The sequence below is a fragment of the Rhagoletis zephyria genome, unplaced genomic scaffold (genome assembly GCF_001687245.7).
Source record: "Rhagoletis zephyria isolate East Lansing unplaced genomic scaffold, Rhagoletis_zephyria_1.1 Rzeph_scaffold_11475, whole genome shotgun sequence".
Classification (NCBI taxonomy): Eukaryota; Metazoa; Arthropoda; class Insecta; order Diptera; family Tephritidae; genus Rhagoletis; species Rhagoletis zephyria.
Window position 1 is genome coordinate 1 of NW_016168552.1, and position 9,251 is coordinate 9,251.

The following is a 9,251-nucleotide window of genomic DNA, read 5'->3' on the forward strand; positions in this document are numbered from 1 at the left end:
AATTCCGCTTATTGTCTTGCATTTGTTTTGTTGTTGCCACGCGCAAGACCATAAGTGTCTCGTCGGCAGAATGGCCGTATGAGTTATTAAAGCGGTATTGAACTTTTGCTTGTTGTTACGTGCAAAGCTATAGACGCGCCGTCAGCAAATTCGGTGGGAGCGGTGTTTTGGCCGGATGCGTTATTAAAGCGGTATTGAACTTTTGCTTGTTGTTACGTGCAAAGCTNGGGTTAATTTGAATATTAGCCGTTAGTGTAAGTTTGTCTATTATCCTTTATTCTTCATCATCATTCTTAATCAATATAATGTATTCATTCTAGCATACTATGTGTCAATGTAAGCTTATCTCTTTCACTTGATGTACATACATAAGTTACTTCGGGAACTTTCCAAAAATGATGTGCAATAAAGAGCAGTTGTTGAGTGACATTGAACGAGTACGGTCATTTGAAGTAGACTACTACAATTCCTCAGAAGAGGGATTATCCCATCGCCTAATACAAATTTTTTCTACTCCTCGGCGCGTTTGCGAAAAAAAAAATAAAAAATAAAAATAAAGCGAAAAGTTTAAGACAGTATTTATAAAAACATACGTGCCTAAAATACAAAGATACATATGTGTATGCACATTAAAAAACTGAGTGCAGATGGCTGTGTGTAAAACAAACTAAACGAATGTGTGTGTAAGCAGCAAAGAAAAAAGGATTGTAAGAAAAACGTGAGAAGTAATTTAAGAAAAGCGTGCAAATAATAAAAGAACAGTGAAAGAAAACAGTTGAATTAAAAACTGATTGATTGAAAAATAATAGAGAAAACATTTGTTGCCATCTAAAAAGAGTGACAATAAAAGAAAATGGACAGTGAAGATTTAGCAAAATATAGCGTCATGCAGTTGCGTGCATGGTTGCCTTCGTGTGGTAATAAGAGCTCGTTGATTGTTCGCCTTAACGATGTACCTATGGCCGAGCGAGGCAGCTGTCCCGTATTGGACGGAATGAGTTCTCATTTAACGGAAAACGAGCGAGATGAGCAAATGGACCAACACACAGAAGTAGAAACAGCAGCGCAAACATACGAGAAAAACAAAAGCAGCGATGGTACAACGCAAGCAGAGCAATCAAATCAACAGACTAGTGTCAGTGTAGCGGAATTTGAAATGCTAAAGCGGGAGGCCGAATTGTTGCGACGAGAAAAAGACTTGCTAAAGCGAGAAAATGTTCTTTTGCTACAAACAATGCGTGGTGGTGAAATACCTAGCTGCGCAGCTGCAGCCCGGCAAAAAATTTCATTCGAGATGATAAAAACTCTTGTACCCGATTATGATGGTGGTCTGAATTTTAGCATTTGGATTGCGCAATTGAAAAGCGTTGCCGATGCATATACTGTGAACGAGAATGAATTACGGGTTCTAATGCTTAGCAAATTAAAGGGTAAAGCACAGAAATGGTTACAAAGCAAGCCGGATTTTGCAATCAAGAGCGTAAATAATTTGATTGACGAGATGAACGAATTATTCGGTTTAAAAGAAAACCGAATTTTAATACGACGTCGCTTCGAAGCTAGAAAATGGAAGGCTGGCGAGAAATTTGTCGAATATTTAAACGACAAGGTAATACTTGCTAACCCATTGCAACTGGAGGAAGAAGAAATCGTAGAATACGTGATTGAGGGTATAAGTGACTATCGTCTACGAACTCAAGCGTATTTACAATGCTACTCAACGAAGGCGCAGTTACTCCAAGCTTTCTCCAAGGTTGAAATCAAAGCAAATTCAACAGCAGCAGATGCAAACCAACGTGAAGTACGATGCTACAATTGCAATATTAAAGGACATATTGCAGCCGATTGTCGTAAACCAAAGAGATAATTTGGGGCATGTTATGTGTTCGGCAGCAAAGAACATCGGGCGGCAGTATGCTCAAATAAGAAAGGGGTTCACCTGGTCGAGGACTATGTAAGATTATTTCATGTTATTATTAAAAGTTCTACAAATATTTCCTTTTCGTTAGAATGTTTAATCGATACTGGTAGCCCAATCAGTCTTATAAAGCGGTCCTGTGGCGACGGAAAAGTGGATTCAGCTCATATATCAAATATAAATATTACTTATTTTGGTTTGAATAATGAAAAAATTTGAACTTATGGAAAGTTTTTGTGTTGCATTAAAATAAATGAAAAATTATTTGAAATAAATTTTGTAATCGTTGATGACAGTACTATGCATTATGAGGCTGTGTTGGGCAGGGACTTTTTAGATGTTTGTAAATATAAGTTAGTCAGAATGAGTGAAGCAGATTATTTGATAAATAGTAATGATAATGTAACAATGATGTGTAAAAATGATGAAAAGGGAATTTGTAATGAAAATGAGCGATCAAATCAAGTTAGATGTTATAGTGAAGAGGTAATTAAGGATTCCAAATATAAAGAGGATAGATATAATGAAGAACAAGATTTTATAAAACAGCTTTTGTTAATTTCAAATGTGGATGATGAGAAACCAGATTTTATAGTCGGCTCTGGGTTAAATTGTTATGATACGCATAGATTGTTTGAGATTTTTACGAAATATTACAAAAATCCTAAGCGTCCAATAGAGCCACAAGTTAAAAGTGAAATGAAATTAATTGTCGAAAATGTAGAGCCTTTCAACTGTCCTCCATGGCGTCTGTCGCCATGGTATGTGTCGCCGATTGTACTGGTTCGTAAGAAAACTGGCGACATTAGAACGTGCGTGNTACTGGTTCGTAAAAAAACTGGCGACATTAGAATGTGCGTTGATTATCGGACGCTTAATAAAGTAACAGCTAAAGACAATTACCCCATACCTCTTATTGATGATTTGCTAGACAGAATGGCAAATAAGAATATCTTCACAAAACTAGATTTAAAGAATGGGTTTTTCCATGTATTTATGCACCCGGAGTCAGTTAAGTATACCTCCTTTGTGACTCCGCNATAAGAATATCTTCACAAAACTAGATTTAAAGAATGGGTTTTTCCATGTATTTATGCACCCGGAGTCAGTTAAGTATACTTCCTTTGTGACTCCGTTAGGTCAATTCGAATTTTTACGCATGCCGTTTGGGCTTAAAAATGCCCCGTCGACATTTCAGCGCTTTGTAAATAAGATTTTTTCAGATATGGTTAGGGAAAATAAAATAATAATATATTTAGACGATATAATGATTGCTACTGGAGATATAGAGGAACAGTTTGAAATATTGATAGAAGTATTCAAGAGGTTAANCCCCGTCGACATTTCAGCGCTTTGTAAATAAGATTTTTTCAGATATGGTTAGGGAAAATAAAATAATAATATATTTAGACGATATAATGATTGCTACTGGAGATATAGAGGAACAGTTTGAAATATTGATAGAAGTATTCAAAAGGTTAGCTGATAATAACTTAAATTTGAGGCTTGATAAATGCGAATTTTTCCAGAATGAAATCAAATATTTAGGTTATACCATCTCGAAAGATGGGATCAAAGCTGATGAAAAAGGCCTAGAGGCCATTAAAAATTTTCCAGTCCCAAATAAGGTACAAACAGTGCAAAGCTTCATAGGACTATGTTCATATTTTAGACGGTTTGTTAAAGACTTTTCAATAACTGCTAAACCCCTGTATGATCTGACTCGAAAAGACAAAAAATTCAAGTTTGGTTTTGAAGAAATTAAATGTTTTGAATTGTTGAAACAAAAATTGTTAGAAGCCCCAATACTTGCTATCTATGATCCGAAAGATGAAACTGAATTGCATTGTGACGCGAGCGCATTGGGGTTCGGGTCAATATTGATGCAACGTAAGTCGGATAAAAAGCTTCATCCCGTGTTTTATTTCTCAAAGCGAACTAGTGAAGCAGAATCAAAGTATCATAGCTTTGAACTTGAAACGTTGTCCATCATTTATGCACTTCAGCGATTTCGTATATATCTTCAAGGACTTAAATTTAAAATAGTCACTGATTGCAATTCATTAACCATGACACTGAATAAAAAAGAGTTAAATCCCAGAATAGCTAGATGGGCATTAGAACTTCAAAATTTCGATTACACTTTAGAGCATAGATCCGGCACACGTATGCAGCATGTTGACGCTTTAAGTCGCAATAATAATGTATTAGTGGTAGATATTAACACTTTTGAAGACAATTTAATCATTTGCCAAGCCAAAGATAAAAAATTGAAAGATCTGCGGGATATGTTACAGGATAGTGAACATAGCTTGTATGAAATGCGCAACGGAGTAGTATACAGAAAGATAGACAATGGTAGAATTCTGTTTTGCGTCCCTGAAGATATGGAGACTCATATCTTATTTAAATACCACGATGAGATGGGCCATATTGGCGTTGATAAAACGGTTGATCTCATATCAAAAAGTTATTGGTTTGCGAAAATGAGAGAAAAAACTGCTACCCACATTAAAAATTGCCTGAAATGCATAGTGTTTTCGTCAAAACACGGAAAAGAAGAAGGCTATTTACACAATATTCCGAAAGCGGAGAGCCCGTTTGAAGTAGTACATGTAGATCATTTCGGACCGATAGATAATTCACGTTCCAAGAAACACATATTTGTTGTTATAGATTCTTGCACAAAATTTGTTAGGCTATATGCAACAAAAACTATTAACACTAAAGAGGTAATTAGCGCACTTAAAGATTATTTCCGCTCGTATAGCAAGCCGAAAATAATAATCTCAGATAGAGGTAGCTGTTTCACCTCGAACGATTTTATGCAATTCATGGAAGCGGAAAATGTACAACACATAAAAATAGCAACAGGATCTCCACAAGCAAATGGCCAAGTAGAGAGGGTAAACAGGAGCTTAGGGCCAATGATAGCTAAATTGTGCGATTCTGAGCGTAATATTCATTGGGACAATGTAGTTGAAACTGTCGAATATGCCCTTAATAATAGTATACATAGGACTATAAAACAATATCCCAGCGTAATGCTCTTCGGCATTAAACAGCGAGGTAAAATTATAGATTTTCTAAGCGAAGAATTGAAGGAGGGAGAACCAAAAAATACCAAACAAAGTCACGAGGAGGTAAGAATGCAAGCTTCAGCAAATGAAAAGCGTCTGCAGTCCTATAATAATAATTATGTTAACAGCAAACGGCGGGCTGCGAACCAGTACAATGAAGGTGATTACGTTCTGATCAAAAATTTCGAATCAACGGCAGGTGTATGTAGAAAGCTAGTCCCTAAATTTAAAGGGCCTTATAAAATTTCCAAAGTCTTACGAAATGATAGATACGTGTTGGAGGATGTTGAAGGTTTCCAACAGTCACTAATACCATACAAAGGAGTTTGGGCCGTGGCGAATATACGACCTTGGTTAAGCAAAAGCTAAAAATAAATTACTTAAGATCAGGTGATCTTTCGGTCAGAATGGCCGAATTGTAGCAATAAATAAGCAGTTAACCCTTAGTATGACGCCTTAGCCCTAAGTATATAAAAGTATCGATGTAGGATTAATTTGAATATTAGCCGTTAGCGTAAGTTTGTCTATTATCCTTTATTCTTCATCATCATTCTTAATCAATATAATGTATTCATTCTAGCATACTATGTGTCAATGTACATAAGCTTATCTCTTTCACTTGATGTACATACATAAGTTACTTTGGGAACTTTCCAAAAATGATGATGCAATAAAGAGCAGTTGTTGAGTGACATTGAACGAGTACGGTCGTTTTCTTTGAAGTAGACTACTACATACTTTATTTTATTCCTTCGATTGTACATGTTAAATAAAAGCTTGTTTTTTAAAAATTTTTTTTTTACATTATTTTATTTAAGTTAGAGCTCATACTTTCAATGCATTCGCGCGTTGAAATCCTGGATGTATATAATAGGGTATAATCAACAAACTGGCAGATCTTGACTCCTCGTAATACTTTTCCATATCGTTGATGTATATGAGGAGTGTAAGTGTTCCCAGCACCGCCCCTTGTGGTACTCCTAACGCGACTGTGTTCAGGTCAAACTCCCACTCAGATATTCGCGTACACTGCCTTCTATTGCATAAATAGCTCTCGAACCATTTTCTCTCAACTCCCTGCATTCCGTACTTTGTCATTTTCTTTATTAATATGCTTCGGTCGATCAATTGCTCCCTTAAAGTCGAGGAAAACAGCCACTACACATTTTCACACAGCTATTTCTGGTTTCCAGCTCGTGATTACGCCGACTCACAGCTATGGCGCTGTCTAAACCGGATTGGTTTTCAGAAAGCAATCGGTTATTCTCCATATGTGCTTGTAATTGTTTATGCACAACCTTCTCAAGAATTTTGCTTTCTGTCATCAACATATTAGTTAGGCGAAATTCCTCTGGCTTATCTTTGTTCTTAACTTATTCTACGGGTATGACTGCTGAGACTTTCCACATATCGGGAAACTCACCGGCTTTCAGCGAATCGTTTATGATATGCAGGAAAATCGGTCCGATAAAGTGAAATGCGGACATAATCATTTTCATGGATATCAAGTTGAAATCTTTTTTGTTGTTCATACTGTTAATCACCCGTTCTGAGTCGTGTATGTTTAATAATGTGAAATTGAACTCAACATCGCTTTGCTGTTTATCGTCATTATATCTAACTAGTGGAATACTGCTGTTAATTTCTTCGACACTTTTTGTAAAAAATACACTCATTCCGTTTGCCATTTCGCGCTTATTTGTTACCACTTTACTGTTTAAGAACGCTTTGAATAATTCATTCGTTTCCTCGTTTAGAACCAGATGTTTAATTATTATCCACATTGCCTTTTGGTCCCTTGCCACCTGCATTTGGTTTGGTATAAAATTGTTCCGCGCAAATTGTAGCTGGTGGACATACCGATTTCTGTATTGCTTTTTTTTTTGCCAATCACTATGTTTTCTGCTCCATTTCGCAGTCTCATACAATTGAAATTTTCTATCTTTCATAGTACTCAGATAGTTGTTGAACCATCCGTCAAAGTTTCTACGACCCGAAATTACCTTAGTTTTGGTCATCATTTTAATTGAGTCTTTTAGCAGGCTACTAAAACTTATAGCCATTTCATTGACGGTGTGGTTTGAGTTGGTCTCCATTAGATTAGTTCTATTGTTTTTTACTATTTCGCCAATAAATGTTTCTTGGTTTAATTCGATTGTTTTGATTGTCTTTTTGTTTGTACTTTGTTTAAATTTCTGCATTTTAGTTCGATTACAATGGACTCATGATCACTCACTGTATAGTGAGAGTTAACATTCGCTTCTATATTAGACATATTTGTAAATGTCGCACTAGATATAGTTATTCTCGTCGGTTTCATTATAACAATCTATTGGTAGACTGCGATTGTTGGGAGTTTTTGGTCGCATAAAATTAAAAAACCCAATTTTTTTTTAATTTTTCAACTTTAACCATCGCTTCAAACATTATTAATGCCGGTTGTTCAATGTCTGATTAGCACAAATCTGAGGTAGAAGCTCCGGTTAGATACAACGACTGCTTTACCGATCACATGTTATACGCATGATGTCGAAATCGTCGATAATGAAGTTTAGTCGGAAAGTAGCGATAACCAGACATTGAACAACCGGTCTGTTCCAATAGCAGTCCGGTTTACAGGATTTAGTCAGAACTTACAGGAAGTCGTTCCTATTGACATAAAACCTGTAAGTGGGAACACTTTTGAGAGAGTAACTGAGCAACTGATCCTAGTCGAAGTTACAGGATTTAGTCCGGAGTTTTTTCCCGTAAGTTCATGAAAAGTGTCAAACGATCAGCTGATTTGCATGCGCAATCAAAAACAGAAAGCGGTGAAAGCAAAAATCCTTGTATTTTTAAAAAAAATGGAAGTAAACAACGAAATATTTGAATATGTATGGATTTTATTAATCAGTAAATGTAAACAAACCGACTGAGGTTTTTACAGGAAATAGTGCTTTTTGCGTTCCCGTGCACTTCTGCATCTGTTCTCTTTTTACTGTCACTTGAGAGAGTAAAATTGTAGTTTGACAGTTCCACAGGTTTTAGTCCGAGATTCAAAGGAACAGACTATATACTGTTACTTGATAGGGTCGACAACCTATCTGAAAAGCTTCGTTATATGTACATAAACTAAGAACACACTGCTTGTTAAAAAGTTCTAGTCAGAAAAACAATAAGGTTGTCTTTTACTACGTTTATGCAACAGAATTCATGAATTTTTCATTTCCGTTTACACATAGTTAGCGAATTCGCTTTGTAAAAGTGGCAAAGCGACAAACTAAACAGTAGGGTTGTAATTATTTGAATTTATTTTATATTTGAACAACTCCACGTAACTTGCCCAGTGTTGTAAATCCTGTTTATGAAACTCATGATTTTTTATCTAAAAGCATCATAACCCTAGTGAACAGCTATTTGTGGAACGTGCCGGACTTGCACTTCACGATTTCAGGAAATTATGCCGAATTCATGGTTAACTTTCGCGTATAATTGCATTCATGAAATGGTGATTATGCAGCCAATGTTAACCCAAATTCATGAAATGAATTCGTGAATTAGCTTACGCATAAACGTAGTATGTAAAACAAGCAAAATTAGTGGACACACATACTTACTACTTAAGTAAAGATTGCTGATTAACTTCCACTGTTCATTTTCAGATCATACATTTAATCTGCACTTAATATGTAAAAAAAAATCATATACCAATTACACGTAAACCGAAAATAAAACAAAAATAAAACAGGAAATATTGCTAAGTACACAAATAAAAAGTGTGAGAATCGGAAACATACGACAGCCGTCATATTTCAGCTAGAAAGTTACACCCCTATTCTGCAACTCTTTCGTATTTGGATTTTGCTTCGAATCTAGGGTGGCCAGATATTATAGTGACATAATCAATACAGTTGGGATCAAAAATCAGTACAAAGCCATAAAAATCAGTTCATTTATAAGCGTATTTTCTATTATTAACAATATATCAACCAAATAACAGCGCATTAATTTAACAAATAATAAATAATAAACTTTTAAATACATTCAGTATTATCAATATGAAAATTCATTACTTTAAAACAAATCAAAGGTATTACGTATGTATGTACAGCTGTGCTCACGAAAATAGTAGTAAAATGTATTGACAGGTTGTGAAAATTTTTCTTTCCTTACATAATTTAAATTTTTTAGAAAAATATAGTTAATTCTATAACAAAAAACAAGTAAGAAAGTCTAAGTTCGGGCGGAGCCGAACATTAAATACCCGGCATTAC